The 18,153-nt window shown below is 46.4% G+C and overlaps 1 long non-coding RNA gene across 2 annotated transcripts; it reads left to right on the top strand.

The window, feature by feature from the left end:
* The first annotated feature begins 1,041 nt into the window (after positions 1-1,041).
* Positions 1,042-4,751, top strand: LOC119051534 (uncharacterized). 2 transcript variants are annotated; one of them, XR_005082936.2, is made up of 3 exons: positions 1,042-1,094; positions 3,116-3,203; positions 4,484-4,751. It is a non-coding gene; the product is annotated as an uncharacterized LOC119051534 (long non-coding RNA). The 2 variants fall into 2 exon arrangements; XR_005082935.2 differs by lacking the exon at positions 1,042-1,094 and adding an exon at positions 1,594-1,706.
* Positions 4,752-18,153: the final 13,402 nt, after the last annotated feature.

Below are 18,153 nucleotides of genomic sequence, written 5' to 3'. Positions count from 1 at the left end.
CTGCGCAGAATTCTACGTGGCTCAGTGCTGGAAAGGCACACTGCCAAAGTCAGATGAGGCACCTGGGCAGGAGGCACAGTCCTCCCCGTGTACCATAACCCTCTGAAAGCAAACTTCAGAGTAGGAGGCCCAAAGGACTGTGAGCCATGTGGGCAACATCCACGACAACGTGGAAACCTAAACAACTGAGAATCGCTGTCTGGACTGAAAACCCAGGAGAGAAAGTATATTCATGCTTCCTTTTCTTTGTTGCCTTTATGCAACTTAACTGCCTTTTGCTTTGCTTTTAGCCCCTGCAGGGTAAGAGGAAGAGGCCTGATTTCCAGACTAGTGACTCCTTGAAGTGGTAATTACAGCTGTAATAATTCAAGTTTTATAGGATCCACTAATGAAAGTGTTTGAAGTCTAGAAATGAATGTGTGCCCTATGAGAAACCTGAACATAAAGAGAGGCAAGATTTTATGTCTGTCATAAGCTGATTATCTCAGCAGTTCGTGTCAGTGCCAGAACCAACTATAGACTGCTAGAATCTGACCCCCTCCCCGTCTGTCCCAGTTCACATGTCACCTGTAGTATAATGTCATCTCTTGTTATGAGAAGGACAACATCCACGCCTCACGTAAGTGTGCTTCTGCCTTCTGTATGGAAGGAACAGTGGAGGATGAGAGGAGAGGGGACATGAACAAGGTAGGGGCCTGGTAAAAAGTTGGAATCTTGGTGAGCCTAGGAAATGAACATCCAAGATGACAGATGCTCAGAGCCTATAAGAAATAGGTGGGTGAACAGGTTATTGTAGAGGAGAAAAAAATCAGTTTGTGCAGAAAGTAGAGTCTCAGCATCATGCTGTTTTGAGCCAGAGTAGCTTCAGATTCACCCAGGCTGGCACCATGCCGATTTGATGAGCTCAAGCTAAGTGAGCAAACAATTAAGGTAAACAGGCCACTTGTAGATGAATTAGATTTCTGTATTGCCTTAGTTTTAGCCACCATAACAAATTACCACAGACTGGGTGGCTAAACCACAAATAATTTTTTTTCTCACAGTCCTGGAGTCTGGGAAGTCCAAGATCTATCTGCTGGCAGATCTGGTATCAGGTGAGAGCCAGCTTCCTGGCTTTTAGACAGCCGTTTTCTCATTGCATCCCCCAGCAGAAGGCTGAGGGAAGCTCTCGTGTTGTGTTTCTGCATATAAGAACACTAATCCCATTTATGAGGGCTCTACCTTCGTGACCTAATTACCTCCCAAAGGCCCCATCTACTAATATCACATTGAGGAGGTGAGGATTTCAACACATGAATTTGAGGGAGACACAAACCTTAGTCCATAACATACATGTATGTAAATTTGTAGAATAAGGTCTGGGAGATGCATGGAGGTGTAATACACATTTGCTTTATGCGGATTGTTTGAACTGTAAGGAAAAAATATTCTGATGCTGTGTAACCCTGACAATGCAAAAATTTTAAAGCATTTCATTAAGATTGATTCCACAGAAATATTTTTGGGGCCCATAAACATGAATGACAGCTGCATTAACAATCAAGGAAATGCAAATTAAAACTAAAATGCGGTACCATTTTACTCTCACCGGATAGGCAAAATTTAAAAGCCAGTGAATACTAAGTGTTGGCGAAGATGAGGAGCAACAAAAATCCAGGTCCATTGCTAGCTGGAGTGTCAATTGATGCTGCCTTTTTGGGGAGCAGGTTGGTATTACCTAGAAAAGCAGAACCTGTACTTCCCCATGGCCTAAACTCTTGCTCACACATTCCAAGGAATACATACAATGATACCTATGTCAGCATGTCTTGTGACAGCTAAATAAAGAACATCACCCAAATAGATTGAGAACATATTCATATAATGGGTACTAAACAGCAGTGGAAATGCAGCTATGTAAAATAATTAGCTGAACCTCAAAACAATGCTAATAAAGACAAAGTAACAGTACATACAGTATGATTGCACTCACATGAAGGTCCAAAGCAGTCATAATTGAATAAACTTTTCTGTTTGAGATTCTACTGAAAAAGAGCAAGGAAATAAACTTAGTTTGGCAGTTGGCTTCGGGAAAGGGAGAGGATTGCAACCAGGGAAAGGCATGTGAAGACGTGCACACTTAAGGTAATGGTCCAGTTTCCAACCTGATGATGGGCGCACCAATGCTCCACAGTCCACATCTGTTTCTGTGCTCTGCTGAAGTGTATCATACAACTTCAAGTTTGCTTTCTCATGTCTCGGGCAGTAAATGAGGTTTTTACTTCCCTTCTTTCAGATGGAGGGGACTTCACTCTCTTCAGCCAGTGTTCTCTGGGCCTCCCCCTGCCCAGAGAACAGGCCCTTCCTCCTCCCAGGAACGCCACTTTCTTTCTGCTCCACGTGTCCCAGTCGCACTGGCTCTGCCAGGTTCAGCCAATGGCTCACTTTCCCCTCCCCCCTACTTTGAATGTTTTTTCTGAGATCGTTCCAGCCCCCAGGGAAGTCCTGTACACTTACCATTTAACCCAGACCATTCCTGGGCACGTGGCCCATGCTGCCATGTCCCCACTGTCTTCTCTGCTTGTGTATATTCTACATGTCAAATTAGGTTGTGGGTCACCCACGAGGCATGGGGGATACCCTATGGCTAGAAAGGAAGTAAAAGATTTTTGTTGGAGTTTAGGGTGTGGTTGTTTTTTGCCCACCTTAAGCCTTGCCAGTATGATGACAGTCTAGAAATTTATGAAGAGCTTTACTTCTCTCCTTTTAGGGAAAATTTTCAAAACTGTATATACTATTTAATTCTCAGCCTTAATCAGTCAGAAGCATTCGAATCTCGGAGGCATGGGTGCAGTTTATAAAAACACTAAAAAAAACACAGCTATCTCACTAGCAAGCTCAGGAACTGAATACTCATATTTATCTTCTGATATGTTAGTATCCCTTACTCTCTCAACTGAGCAACTAAATCAGTTCAGACAGATGGAATTTAATGCCTAGTTCCATAATATAAATACAGAGAAAAACCCAATAAAATCTTCATAGGAGATTTAACTGCCTACAGTAGACCGGGCAATGTTTTAAAATAAAGACCTCGTGTAGTCAGTCAAATAGCCTTGTGATATTTTTATGCCAGTTTTACAGACGAGGAAACAAACTCACAAAGGTTGAGATACTTCCCTGCAGAAATACCTGGAAGTGCTTAGCCCAGTACCTACCTTGTGGTAAGTACTTAATAAGCAATGGCTGTCATTTATAGGTTGGTAGGAGCAGAGCATTTCTAAAGCATTATGGGAATGGAGGTTAAGCAACAGCACCTACTCTATGTCTGACTCAGGTCCGCTCACTCAGGAGAAACAGGTTCTAACCGCGACCTGCATGGTGTGGTTCACTGTGCTGCTGAATCACTGCTGCTCGAAGCGCTGCCTAATTTCTTATCACAAAATCCAATTGAAGAAATGAAGGCTTTCTCATTGATTCTCAGGGGATTGTGAAGCCTTGCTTGCCATTAGCACCCAAAGTGAACAGGCGAATTCAGGTTTCAGGCCTACCAAAATTAGAGAGGCCCTTGCCTGCCAGGGAGCTGAATCAGAATTTCAGCGCTCCAACATCCGAATTATAGGGGTACCAGAAGGGGGAAAGGCACAGCCACCAGTGGAAAACTTATTTGAACAAATAATATAGGAGAATTTCCCCAATCTGGCAAAGGAAATAGACTTCCAGGAAATCCAGGAAGCTCAGAGAGTACCAAAGAAGTTGGACCCAAGAAGGAACACACCAAGGCACATCATCATTACATTAGCCAAAATTAAAATGAAGGAGAGAATCCTAGAAGCAGCAAGAGATAAGGGGACAGTCACCTACAAAGGAGTCCCCATCAGACTGTCAGCAGATTTCTCAAAAGAGACCTTACAGGCAAGAAGGGGCTGGAAAGAGGTATTCCAAGTCATGAAATCCAAAGACCTACATCCAAGATTTGCTCTATCCAGCAAAACTTTCATTTAGAATGGAAGGGCAGATAAAGTGCTTCTCAGATAAGATCAAATTCAAGGAGTTCATCATCACCAAGCCCTTATTATATCAAATGTTAAAGGGACTTATCGAAGAAAAAGAAGTTAAAGAAATATGAACAGTGAAAAGAAAACAAACTCACAGTTATTAACAACCATACCTAAAACAAAAGCAAACTAAAAGGACAGCTAGATCAGGAGTGGAAACATAGAAATGAAGATCTCAAGGAGGGTTAGCAACAGGGGAGTGGGAGGAGGAGAAGGGGGGAGAAGGTACAGAAAATAAGTAGCATAGACAGTAGATAGAAAATAGATGGGGGAGGCAAGAATAGCATGGTAAATACAGAATCTAAAGAACTTGAGACACATGGACATAAACTAAAGGGGGGGTAATGGTGGGGACGGGGGGTAGGGTGGAGGGGTACGAAGGGGGGAATAGAACAACTGTAACAGCATAATCAATAAAAAAATTTTAAAAAAAAATTTTTTTTCAGGACACCAAGAAATGAGGCCAATCAAATACCCTATGAAATGCAGGGCATAGGTATTTATGAACTACCCTCTGTGTGCACAGCTGTGAGATGTCTGTCTAAAGAAGAGACTGTCTTGCCCTAGCTGGATGGTTCAGTTGGTTGGAGCATCGTCCTGTATACCAAAAAGGCTGCAGTTTCAGTCACTGGTCAGGATACGTGTGGGAGGCAACCGATCAATGTTTCTCTCTCACATCAATGTTTTTCTCTTTCTTACTCCCTTCCTCTCTCTCTCTAAAAAATAATGGAAAGCATCCCTCTGGTGAAGATTAAAAAATAAAAATAAAGAAGAGACTGTTGCTCTGGCTGGTGTGGCTCAGTGGCTTGAGTGCTAGCCTGTGAACCAAAGGATGGCTGGGGCATGTGCCTGGGTTGTGGGCCAGGTCCCCAGTAGGGGGTGTGCAAGAGGCAACCACACATTGATGTTTCTCTCCCTCTCTTTTTCCCTCCCTTCCCCCTCTCTAAAAATAAATAGGTAAAATCTTTTTTTTTAATTTTTTTTTTTTTTATGGAGACTGTCTTCTATCATCCAAAGGGACCTGGGCTCCAGAATTGGTTTTATTTCCCTGGTAAGTAGCAGTAAACTATAACAGAGGGAGGGCTGTCCATGACCTCAGGGCAGAGTCTATCCTGTGGCCACCCATTCAGCAGACAGAGAAGGCATTATCCTACTATTATTAGATTGTTCTGCCTCAGTCTTTTGGAAATAACTTTGTCTCAAGCAGGTGCTATCTCAAAGCACCCCTGACCACCCCATGCCATCCTCACACAGAGAGTCTAGTCTAGGCATGAGGTCAGTAAAGTCCACATTGACCCCTTATGTAGAATTACATTAAAGTCTCCTACAGAATGCTCTGCCCAAGAATTTCACCCACCCAAATTCTAAAGAAAACTAATTTGGAAGATGTGGCATCTTTGTGGTAACTACCACAGAGTGGTGCTATGATGGGTCTTCTTAGGCACCCATAAGCCGTGGGACACAGCCTGAAAGCAGGAAAATGATGAGGAAGTAACTGCGTATTGTGCAAGCACTGAGTCAGTCTTCATATTGCAGGAAAATGAAGCGACCAGACACCAAGGGTTTCTGGAGTATGAGGTTTATTTTAACGTGCATGGGCCCAGAGGAGTCAATTTCCAAATTCTGAGCCCCGAACAAAGGATTCTTGGGGTTTTTATAGTTTACAGCGTCTTGTCTACGTAGCAAAGCGGGATACAGAAGCGGAATGTGGAAGTTAGTTCTAGCTATGGTGCAGAAGCAGAGTACAAAGGCCAAATTTGAAGGTCAGTTTTTAACAGCAGGGGTGTTCATCTCAGTCCTAGCTAATGCACTGTTGTTTACTTATCCCAGACAGCCCCATCATTCTCCCCAGGGCGCCTGGGGCCTGGGCAAATAAAGGTTAAACAGAGGTTTTTCAAAGTTTCCCTTATCATTCCCCCCTTTTATGCTAAACAGCACTAGTGCTTGTTTAAGCATAATATATTTTTGTAGGAATAAATAAGTCCCCCCTTTTCCTGGATTTAGAGCATTAATGAGGTTTCTTTTCTCATTATTTTTCTCCTCCTGTGATCTACTATCAGGGAGGGGTTCTGAGGCCTTTTTCTCCTTTTGGACTATTATATACTTCTTTGTAGAACTACTTACATAGTTCTAACAAAGCAATCAAAGATTTAGAACAAAAAGAATACGGATGGTGTAAAGGCCAGGTATTTCTCTTGCTATTACCTATATTCCAGTTCTATTATTGCAAAAGAGCAGTCAGAAACCAAGTTTTTTAACCTAAAATACTTTCATGTCTTTGCTCTCTACTTGCACTGTCCCAACTCCGGGTACTGTAAATCAGGAAAGAGTACACATCCGTGCTTCAGGCCGCCGGCACCATCAGCTGTATCAGGCAGGATCTCTAGCCAATCCAAAGCCATGCGGCATTCCCCCACGGTCCACTGGCAAGAGTTCTTTTGTACCAAGTTCCAGTCAAAGTCCCTCCCACTTTCCAGGCCATGTGGCCAAAGGGGGAATCCCAAAGCGCGTGGGCCTCCTCTACCAAAGCTGCAGGGGTCCTCACTCTGCCCTAAATCGAGTGGCTCCCTCTTTTACCTGAGTACTTATCCCCTCATGTCCTGGAGCTGATCTTCTCTAAACTTTTATACAGGCCTCCCCCTTCAGGGGCTCTGCTCCTAGTTATATCACGGGTAAGTGACTTTATTCCCCTAGTTTTAAGCCTGGCCACACTATTCAACACATCTACAAAACCAGCCAAAGGCCACAGATATGTCAAATAATCACTCTAGAGGTCAGCTGCAAAACCGTTGCTATGCAAAACAGCTCTCAATCCCCTCGCTCTACTCATCCCTTCCCCCCGGGGGGGTGAGGACATCTCAATATTTCTTGGACACCCTGAACTTCGGACTTTATCCTAAATCCTTTCTGGCCCCCCCCCTTTGGATGCACCCTGTATCAATATTCCTCCTTTCAGATTTACACCTACTTTATAATCATATAAAGGAAAATGGACGAAGGTCTCATCTTATTTTAACTGCTTCCAGCTGGAAATGGACGCTGTTTTACCTACCCCTGGGTCAGGGGTGCCCTGAAAGGGGGGGGGGTGCAGCACGGAGGGAGTCCTTCCTGTAAAGGGAAGGACCTTACAGGATCCTGGTCAGTTGGCTGTCACCAGGAAGTCGCAGGCTTGGCGTCCAAAGGCTGGCATTACTGGACTGTTGGCATACTGGTCAGGTTGTATTCCAACTACTTAGTTCAGCCAAACCGTTGAGTCTCAGAAGGGGGGGGCAATGACGAAGATGGGCTCTTTAAGTGAGGCCTATATTGCAACCAATCACTCATAGGCACAGGCAGGTCATAGGCATACGCCCTATGAAAACAGAAGAACACACAGGTTAATTCACACAATAATCCCCAAACCGGTCTCTGCGCCTGTGAGACTGTCTTTTGGGAAGACATTCTATTGCAAAGTCCTCTGCACCTCTAAATTGTACATCTTTAGTGATATCACAAACCTGGTTTCAACTCTTTAATGAAAATAACTTTCAAGACAGTTAGCTGCGCCATTCTGATGTCCAATACTGAGCATTGTGATTTTACTTGAACTACAATTTTTCTCCTCTAGATCACACTCACTGTTATTACAGGGACTCCTTTGGGTCCCGCTTTTGATTTTTGACTGTTTGTTTGCATAAACACACCAAGAGCAGCCTGGATCACTTATGATCCTTAAGTCTGCTTTGCTGGAACTCACACAGGGAACCCTTAGATTGACTTCTCAGTCCGCCCCTCAGGGCACAGAAGCAGAACCACACACCTGCCATCTGGCTTCGCCTGTACCTATTGTTTCAATCAAATCCTTGAGCCTCTATTGTGCCTTCAGGTTCTTTTTTAACCATCTTTCAGGAAAGCAACCTCCGTTCCTTCCCTGGAAAGACTGGCATGAACTGCACAACTAACCAGAGTACCAGGCTTTTCTTGTGGGCTTTTGCTAGCTTTACAGGTCAATCCCAGTTCCTCTGAGCTTTCTGGTAATGACCAGAACCCATACATGCCTCCTTCAGGCATGACATTCCAGTCAAAGTCCTAGTTAACAAGTCACTATTAATGACTGGTCTTATTGGATTTGTGCAAAGAAACCTTATGTCATCACTCACTGATTCAGAGTGCTAAATTCTGGAGGGTTCAGGTAGGGAGAAAAACACAAAGCTTGAAGGAAAATCTTTTTCCTTCTGATACCCACTGAGATTGCATCTCTATGCCTTATACCTTCTATTACTAACCACACATAATTTCTTTCCAAAACTTTCACATCTCTATTCATTTTTATAACTTCTCCCAGACTTTCTGCAATATTTACAAACCTTCTATAGCCTTTTTACCTATCTATATAATTTACTTTTAATCTCTGTTCTTTTCTTACACTGGGAAGGACTCTACTTAAACTCAGTATCTGGCAGCTAAAAGTCCCTAATACTATAGGCATTTTCTATAGGCATCTTCTAAATGTCCCTAGATTTGCAGGAACATTTTTTTTAATCTTTCTGAAGCTTAGACCTTGCAAACATCTTGTAAATCAGATGGTCGGCCTTGGACCTCAGTTCATGACCTTCAAAACTAGAGCTGTTCCTATCAGAACCAGTAACACAGAGAACCTGACTGCTGCAGTGTCCACACAGCAGCAGCATACAGCTCATAATCGGAAAAGAAGCCTTAGCCAGTTCTAAGATGGTGATGCCCATGAATGTTCTGTCCTTCAGGTGGTTCACTCACATGGCTCATCTATTTTACCTAAAATAGCAGTACCCTGACTCTGGTTCTGCCTACCTGCAAAGGTCCCAGGACTCCAGTTTAAGGATCCCAGAAGCCCCCAAGGCCCCTTCTACCTGTGGGTGTAGAGGCACCACCAAGCCACCCTCCACCCATTGGGGTGGTTTACTGAGGCTGCAGTCACCAGTGGAGGCAGGGCAGAGGTCCCGCCGGACTCTGAAGGTGGGGGCCCTGCAGCTCCGTTTTCGGGAGTCAAGGAAAACTGGGTTAGTCTCCCTCCCTGTGAAGGACTCCAGATCTCTGGCCAGCCCCCCTACCCCAGGTGAGGCGTCCTACCCGCCACCGACTTCTGACCAAGCTCTGGGGGCAGGGAAGAGGAACCTGAGGCAGCGCCTGCGACCAGGGACAAGCCCCGTCTCCTGCTGCCGGCATTCCAGAGGTTGTCTCTCGCCCTTAGCCCCAAGGGGTAGAGGTACAATTCCTGAAATCAGGCAGAGCGGTCAGCAATATTTCCCTATTCTTGTTTATAAAGTTAAATCAAAATAGGCCTGTGAAATCTGCTATTTGCTATTCTCAAATGCAATTACAAGAAATAACTTCTATATACATCACAGAGTACAAGCAAGAATTAAAATAAGGCATTCCCGGGTTGTTATAACTCAAACTCTTAAATTCAGTCAGTTGAAAAATGATATAAACACATGGGATAGACAAAAGTAATAGGTCTGCTTACATTTCAATTTTGGGAAGAATTAGCACAGACTTTACAAAGTTACTTTGAAGATATGCGGCAAGGGCTAGTATCTGAACTCAGGGTGAGACAGTTCAGCATGAAGAATCTGAAAAAACTCCTGCTTGGTTAAGCGTTAAATGTCCTGCAGCATTAATTTAGTCCCTTTAGTTGGTAGGAAAAGTCTCTCTTAGGTGACCACTCCAGGGGTGTTGGTTGGAATTCCACGCAGCTTGGAGAAATCTGGATCAGGAGTGTCTATGTGTGGAGATCCGTCACCCGTTGGGGAAGCCTGTTCTGTGATATGGCTTCACTCTCATTGCCTGCAGTTCTAAAGGCCATTCTGAAAAGCAAACAGCATACTCTCTTCTCCAAGTTGAGAGTTAAAATGGCCAATAAAATTAAACTTGGGGGAAAGGCTCAAGACTCTTTTAAAAGTATGATGAGCCCGTTTTACAATTGCCAGACCAGTTGGATTGTAAGGTCTTTTTTGGCAAATATCTTAGAACTCAAAATTCCTCACACCGCAAGATGCGGCACTAGAAAACCAGCTTCAATGCTACCAGCCCCGCCCACTGGCTGAAATCTTACCTGTTGCTAGGAAACAGCTATTGCAGCCCCGCTGCTCTGGTCAGCGTTCTAAATCTCTTTGGTGGTGGCGGGGTGGTGAAGTCCGCTCAGGGGCCCTGACGCCGCTTCTTTACTCTCACCTCCTTGACTCTACTCCTCTTCTCCCTCCCTGGCGGGCGTATTGGAACCTGGAACCCCGCGCAGCAGCGGGTCACCACCGGGGACACCATTTGCCCGGGTGCGCCTGGGCGCGATGCCGCATAGGGGGGTCCACAGTGCAGCGCGCGAAGTGGAGGGCACTCCCAAAGAAGACCGAGGCCTCGCGCCAGCGGGGAAACCTCCTCCCGCTCTAGGCCCAACAGCGCGACCAGCCCGTTGCGCACTGGGGACTGTCCGTCCTGCCCCCAGCCGCGCCGGGCCCCTGGCTCCCACCCGCCGACCCTGTCTCTGGGGCTGGGGAGGGGAAACGTTGGGCCGGGAGGGGCACTTCGGCAATCCCGATTGCCCAGGCGTGTCCCGGGGCTTGACCCGAGGAGATAGCCCTGCTCCCGGCGGTGCACAGCCCCCACCTCGTGGTGCGGATCAGGGGAAAAGAGAAGGGGGTCATGCAGCCCGCAGCCCGTGCTGGTGGGCGGGCTTTTCTAATCAAAGAAATTCTTTTCTGAGTTTTGGGTTTACTCACACAGCTGAGAGGGCTCGGAGCGCTGGATACGCGCTTACCTGCCGAGCCCCAAGATAAGGTGCGGACACACAAAGGACAGGGGCACATTCACTCACACTTTCACTCTCAGGCACTCTGAATTTAAACAATCCCTCTCGCCTAATTCCTGGTGGCTGGGCTAGAACCAGCTGAATTCTCCGGCTGTTTGGACTCGAACCAATCAGCCCCCGGTGGTCGGACTCAGTATGAATCCGACCCAGAGCCCTACCTGAGTGAGGGCCAGGCAGTGCTCAGCATGAACCCAACCCAGATTTCTGATTTGAGGTGATCAGCCTCTGTCTGGTCTTGGGTCAGGTCCCCGGGGCACTTACCGATTTGGCGCCCCTGGTCTCAGGTCAGGCCGTAGTCCAAAAACCCTCACTTCCCGTCTAGAGTGCAGGCTGGCGGTCGTGGGTTCCAATCGGAGGGGGGCCTGAGAAATCTTAGGGCACGTGCACCCCCATTTCTCCAGTTGGAACTCCTGCCACTGCTTGCTTATCCAGTCGGAGGCAAGTCGCCCGAATTTGTAAAAGGTCACTTCCCGGCCAATGCACCAAATGTTGCAGGAAAATGAAGCGGCCAGACAATGAGAGTTTCTGGAGTATGAGGTTTATTTTAATGTGCATGGGCCCAGAGGAGTCAATTTCCAAATTCTGAGCCCCGAACAAAGGATTCTTGGGGTTTTTATAGTTTACAGGGTCTTCTTGTCTATGTAGCAAAGCGGGATACAGAAGCAGAATGCGGAAGTTAGTTCTAGCTATGGGGCAGAAGCAGAGTACAAAGGCCAAATTTGAAGGTCAGTTTTTAACAGCAGGGGTGTTCATCTCAGTCCTAGCTAATACACTGTTGTTTACTTATCCCAGACAGCCCCATCATTCTCCCTAGGGTGCCTGGGGCCTGGGCAAATAAAGGTTAAACAGAGGTTTTTCAAAGTTTCCCTTATCATTCAGAAAGTAAAGCTGTACCTGCTGTCTTGCAGCTGAAAAAAAAAAAACAAAACCTTTGTTCTCTCAGCTTGTAGTTGGGTAATTTCACCTGTAAATGTGTGTGCATATGAAATGTATGTGTGTGACTGTCTCACCTGGCAGGGAGACTTCTGGGAGGCAGCAAACGTGGAGTGCCAAGCACCCCTTCTCTACATCCTTGTTGTAGACCGCTCTGCCTGATTCTAGGAATTGTATCTCGACCCCTTGTGGCTAAGGGTGAGGGACAACCTGGAATATGAGCCACAGGAGACAAAGCTTGTCTCTGATACAGAGCAAACGCTGCCTCTGTTTTCTCTCCCTGCCCCCAAAGCTTGGTTGGAAGCCAATGACAGGTAAGATCCCTTACAGTGGGGCACAACCTAAGCCAGACTTGATCACTTTGGAGGCCTTCATAGAAGTATAACGGGGTGCAGCCAAGAGGGGAGCCCCAGAAAAGGATTTGGGGTGGGGTCCAGAGCTCAGGGTGTCCAGGAAGTATAAGATGTCCTCGCTGCCCCCTCTCCCTGGAAGGAACAAATGAAGCAGGACCATTGAGAGCTGTTTTGCATAGCAACAGTTTTGCAGCTAACCTCTGGAATGGTCATTTAACATATCTAAAACCTTTAACTGGTTTCATAGATATGTTAAATAGCTGTGGACAAGTTTTGAGCCAGGTAGAAGGGGGAGCAACACAGTTTCAGGAGAGTGAAAGAGTACCACTCGGCTCTGCCAGAATGGAGACGTGGCAGCCATTGAAGGGAGAGCCACGCGGTTTGGGGCAGAGTGAGGACCCCTGCAGTCATGTAGGGGAGGGCCGCGCAGTTTCAGCAGAGTGAGGACCCCCTCTTGGTGAGGTGAAAGAGGGAGCCACGTGGTTTTGGCAGAGTGCAGACCCCCTCTTTCCCAGGTGAAAGGGAAAACCACACAGCTTTGCCAGAATGGAGATCCCTGCAGCCAGGTGAAGAAGAAAGCCACATGCTTTTGGTGGAGTGAGAACCCCTGCAGCTTTGGTAGAAGAGGCCCACGCACCTTTGGGGTGCCCCCTTTGGCCACGTGGCCTGGAAAGCAGGAGAGACTTTGACTGGAACTGGGTACAAAGGACCATGAGAGGGTAGCACAGTACTTTGGATTAACTAGAGATCCTGCCTGACACAGCTGACGATACCAGGGGTCTGAAACACAGACGTGTGCTCTTTTCCTGATTTACGGTACCCGGAGTTGGGACAGTGGGAGAAGGGAGTGCTGTGTGGGTGTAGGTGTCTACCCTAAAGGACTTTGATATTTTAGTGGAGGCATTAGGCCTGAATAACATTAAATAAACATTTTGTTTCCTTTTCACAAATCTCTGGCATTGAGACATGTCTTTCCAATTGGGAGCAGACAGAAATGCCCAGTAGATATTAGTATTCTGTCCTTGGGAGGGACCTCTGTTCTGTAGCAGTTTTTGGCATCCCTAGGTAGGCCAAATATCGCCCCTCCCTCGGACCTCTGTTCGGTAACAGAAGGACTGGGGGGGCTGCAACAAAGAGGGAGCAATGGACTCTGCCCCCCCCCCACACTTTGACATAGCCTGAGTCCCCATGTCCTCTGGGAGAAGCGCTTCCTGGCTCTAATCCCCTTAAGCCTGAATACCTGTTGGGGAGAGGTGCAGCTCCTTGCCTTGCTAGAGCGTGTTCTGGGGAAAAATCTGGCATCACAAAGACTTCCTGATAAACCTGTGAAACCTGCTCTGCTGAGTGCTTTCATTCATATGATAAGGCTTCCAGCAGGAAACCCTAAAACTCTGTTCCTGACAGACTGACTCATAGTAAGCCCTCAGATTTCTTTGAAATGTTATCTACTATTTGATCCTTGCCGCCCTGTATTCCTGTGTATTACAACCCAATAAAAGGCCCTGGAGGAGGGGGCTCAAGGCCTTTTTCTCCTTGGAGAAACTGGCCGCAGCTGGCCTTTTTCCTCTGGGAAAATGGCCACTTCTCCTCCCTAAGCAGATCACATCATGTCTCAGTCATATTTACTCTCATCCATGGCACACAGGGGGACTTGTGAGAAAAGTCACCCCCACACATCTTCCCCAACTCATCCAAATCTTGACTGGGAGAAGCTATAGAATATCCAAGAAAATATGGAAACTATGAAGAACAAAAGAACATCAGAAGCTTATGGACCGCCTTCCCAGGTATGGCTTGGGGGAGGCTGAAAGTCGCACTTGGCCTTGCATCATGTCCGACATACTGTAGGAACAATAATGTAGAAATGACAGAGAGCAGAGTCGAGGCCTGTGAACACCAGGGCACCACGTCCAGTCCCTCACGGGAGCACAGAGGCTTCTGTATGCCCCTCATGAGGAGGTATCGTGACAACTCGTACAGAGAGCTGGGCTGAAAAGGCTGCAAAGGCAGGACTTTGTGGAAAATGGTTGGGACCATAGGCTTTGGCTCCGGGTGCTGGCGTCACACGCCAAAGGCCAAATGAAAGCGCTGCGTCGCAGCAGGGGATTAGAGGACCTCAAGAATGAGGCCAGGCATTTTATGGCAGAAGCAGAGGACAGCACAAGGACCTTCTACCACAAGGTCACACATGAGCATCTCCTGTCCTGGGTGCCTGACTCCCAGACACCATATGGCAAGATCAGAGGGGAAGGAGAAGAGACCTGAGACACAGCATTTACTTGGGAGAGACCAAGTTACACCCAAAGATGCTGTGTATATTGTGTACAGGCAACCCTAAATTTCCCCTTCCCACTCACCAGGGCGGGGGCTCGTGGGAGAGATGAGATTACAGAAATCAAGCTACATTGTCTTTGCACCTCTGAGTTACAGGGTAAGTGTGAATCCCCATTCTAACTTTTCTTGTGCTTTAGACTATAGGGCAGGCATATAACATGTCCAGATACAGCCAGCCCTTTAGTGAAGCCACATACACCCTGACAGCCAGCAGTGGAGTGGAAACAGAGCCCTTTGTGTCCGGGCTAGTAGTGGCCCAAGGCAGACCGTGGGCCCAATGTTCAACAGCAAAGTGGGCAGGACTCACAACACAGTGAAGTGGAGACCTTGCTGGACACAGTGGGACTGTGGTCGAATGTGCTTTTCAGGGGACTTGCCACAGACCCATTTTGTTAGGACCCCTTTGTTGCTAGTTTCAGAAAACCCATTAAGAGGATACTAGCTTTCCTTCTATAACAATAGCCAAAATAGAACTATGTTCCTCTCTGACATAAAAGTCAGAACAAGAAGGCCTGTGTGGATACTTCAACCCCATAGTCTCAAGGTCCCAGGCCTTTCCCATCCTGTCTACTACCTCTGTAATGCAGCTTCTAGCTCCCAATCATCTAGTCTACTAACCCTAGCCACACAGGACTGCCACGTCCTCGTCCAACCATGTTGTCTGACAAGGTCCGGGCATGGAGGATTTGAGTTCAAGGAATTCGTCTCCCCGGAGGAGAATGTGGCATCCAAAATGGGTTAACAATTGGCTATTTTATTTTAATTATTTTACTCTTGCTACTGAATATAGACATTGTACTGTACTTACTTATTCCTGTGAAAATCACCCAAGAGGAAGGGACAGTTCAGGGGAAAACATCAGTATTCCCCATGGAACTGCCTGAAAGGATAGAAAAATCCCCTCTAATGAAATAGCCCCTGTATGTCTAAACGTTGTTAGAGTAATAGTCCCTCCTTTATCTTGAATAAGAATATATATCAATTAGACAGGCAAAGAAATAGCAAAAGCTGGCTAGTTATTACAAACTAAACATGTAGAAACCGTTACTAAAGAGTCAGAGTTTATAGTACACAAACATTTTAGACAGAAAAGGATAGATAGCTAAGTTAGACATCACAAAGGCCTTATAATAAATCACCTATTACCTCTACTCAATCTAGCGTATCCTTTTGCCCCATGACAAATTCTGAGAAAGTTTAATATACAATAAGACATTCAAATTCTGTACATACAGCTACTTCTAACTGTCTGATTTATGGCTCTCCTGGTCAAAATAATCTTTGTTTATTATAACTGAATCTATGGGAACTTTCATATTTTTCCTGGTTACCTTTGTATTGATTTTTTCTGCTTAACTGATCATGCTATACTGCAAATGTTAATCACTAAAATGAAAATATAAAAACCTGCTTGTACTTGCAATAAACAGAACAGAGCTTCACTGTCCTTTGAGGCGTGTTGTCATCTGTTATTCATTGCCAATGCCTTACCCACCTTTCGGAAATCCCTGGACCCTGCTGTGCTGATCCATGGCAGAGGACTTCGTGGTCTTCAGCAGGAAAATTATTCCTAAAGAAAGATAGGGAGCCCTGGCTGGTGTGGCTCAGTGGATTGAGTGCTGGCCTGTGAACCGGAAGGTTGCCGGTTCAATTCCCAGCCAGGGCACATGTCTGGTGTGCGGGGCAGGTCCCCAGTTGGGGGTGTACATGTTTCTCTCCCTCTCTTTCTCCCTCCCTTCCTCTCTCTCAGAAAGTAAATAAATAAAGTCTTTTTTAAAAAGGAAGATAGGGAAGCTAGGTTCTGGGGACAGTCTTTCCCACAAGTCTGGTATCAGTTGGGAGGCAGTTCCCACTCTCAAGTTAATGGAACCGTTCCTTTGGCACTAAGACTTCCAAACCCACTGAGCCTAGGGTGGCAGAAACGGGAAGCACCAAAAATTATTTGTAGCTCTGACCCGTGTGGCTCAGCTGGTTGGGCGCTGTCCCTCAAAGTGAAAGGTCCCTAGTTAGACTCCTGACCAGGGCACATGCCTGGGTTTCGGGTTCGGCCCTGGTCTAGGAGCACACGATGGATGTCACTTTCCCACATCAATGGTTCTCTCCTTCTCTTTCTCCATCCCCTTCCCTCTCTCTAAAAATTAAAAAAAAAAAAATTCTTTGTAGTTCATTTGGTGAAGCAAGAGGGTCAACCCCTCCTTTACCTCTTATTTCCCCAAGCTGGGCATTCTGGTTACAGGGGAGATGGCACCCTATACTTGTTGCTGATGTAAGGCTTATAAACTGAGACTTTAAACAGGCCAATCCTCTGTTCTACCGAACTAGCTCTCTCTGGATGGCAGGGTATGTGGTAAGGCCAGGAATTTTAAGACTGTGAGGCCACTGTCACACTTTGTTTGCCATAAAAGATGGTGCTTAGCTGGAAGCGGGGTCACGTGGGAGATGGCAGCAGCGGGTGAGCCAGTTTGCAGATCCGGAAACTGGTGGCGCTGGCAGAGGTACCGCAGGCTGGTGCAGCGATGGAGGAATCCAGCCCCACAATGTGTGTCAGCTCCTGTAAAGGCAGGTAACTCTCCCCAACATGTGCAAAGGCGTCTGGCTGGTCCCCCTTGAAATGGTGCCATTTCAGAGCTCAACACGGCTTCCGAATCAAAGAGGTGGGCACTCGACAGCAGCAGCACTCAGGGAACGTGAGGCCCTCAATGCCTGTGCTACACCATAGAACAGCCGCAAGTCAATGACCTTGGCTTTCATCTTCAGAGATAGAAAAAAAGTAATCTGAACTCCAAGTAAACGGAAGAAAAGCAGGAATAATGACCAGAGTGGAAATCAGTGAAATACTAAACAAAAATCAATGGAGAAACTCAGTGAAACCCAAAACTGATTCTATGAGAGAAATCTATACGGTTGTTAAACCTCTAGTCAGACTGATCAGGAATAAATTACCAATGTCGGGAGTGAGAGCGGTAACATCACTTCAGTTTTTACAGATATCGAAAGGAGAATATGGGACTATTATGAACAACTAAATGCCAACAAATTTAACAACTTAGATGAAACGGACAAATTCCTTGAAATACACAAATCATCAAAGCTTCTTTAAGCAGAAATAGCCTGCATTGATCTCTAGCTTTGAAAATTTTTGATTTTGTAGTAGAACCCCTCCCACAAAGAAAATGGTGGCAGAGGCCTTGTCGGCTTGGTGGGGGCAACTCTACGTTGTCGAGGCCACACGCAGTCTCCTGTCCTGTCATCACGGCCGCTTCGTCAATGGGTCTATTGACCCAGCAGCCGAGGACCTGAGGAAGAGACGACCTGATGTCCACAGGCTGGGTCGTCTTGTCTCCTGATTGTTGAGAGTCTCATCTACAATAGATGCCCTTGGATAAGCTTTAGGTGGGACATGAATATCTTTACACTCTGTGTATTGCAAGAAGCCCATCTTCTCCCTGGAACTCCTTGTCGCCAATTTCTAACCCTTTCATTTCCAAATTCCTGACCAGCTGGCCTTCCTATTAGCCACTGCCCACCAGTCAAGTTAGGTCTGTACCTCTGATAGCGCAGCAGAGTACTGCCTACTGGGAACTCTTCCTTTACTACTGACTCTCAGAGTGCCTCCAGAGTGGGCTGTGGGCAACGGTTAACCACTGATGGCTGGTTCATGTGTATTCTCACC

The sequence above is a fragment of the Artibeus jamaicensis genome, unplaced genomic scaffold (assembly GCF_021234435.1).
Source record: "Artibeus jamaicensis isolate MK-2021 breed Jamaican fruit bat unplaced genomic scaffold, CSHL_Jam_final contig_519, whole genome shotgun sequence".
In the NCBI taxonomy this organism is placed as follows: domain Eukaryota; kingdom Metazoa; phylum Chordata; class Mammalia; order Chiroptera; family Phyllostomidae; genus Artibeus; species Artibeus jamaicensis.
This window is presented reverse-complemented; position numbering and strand designations above follow the sequence as displayed.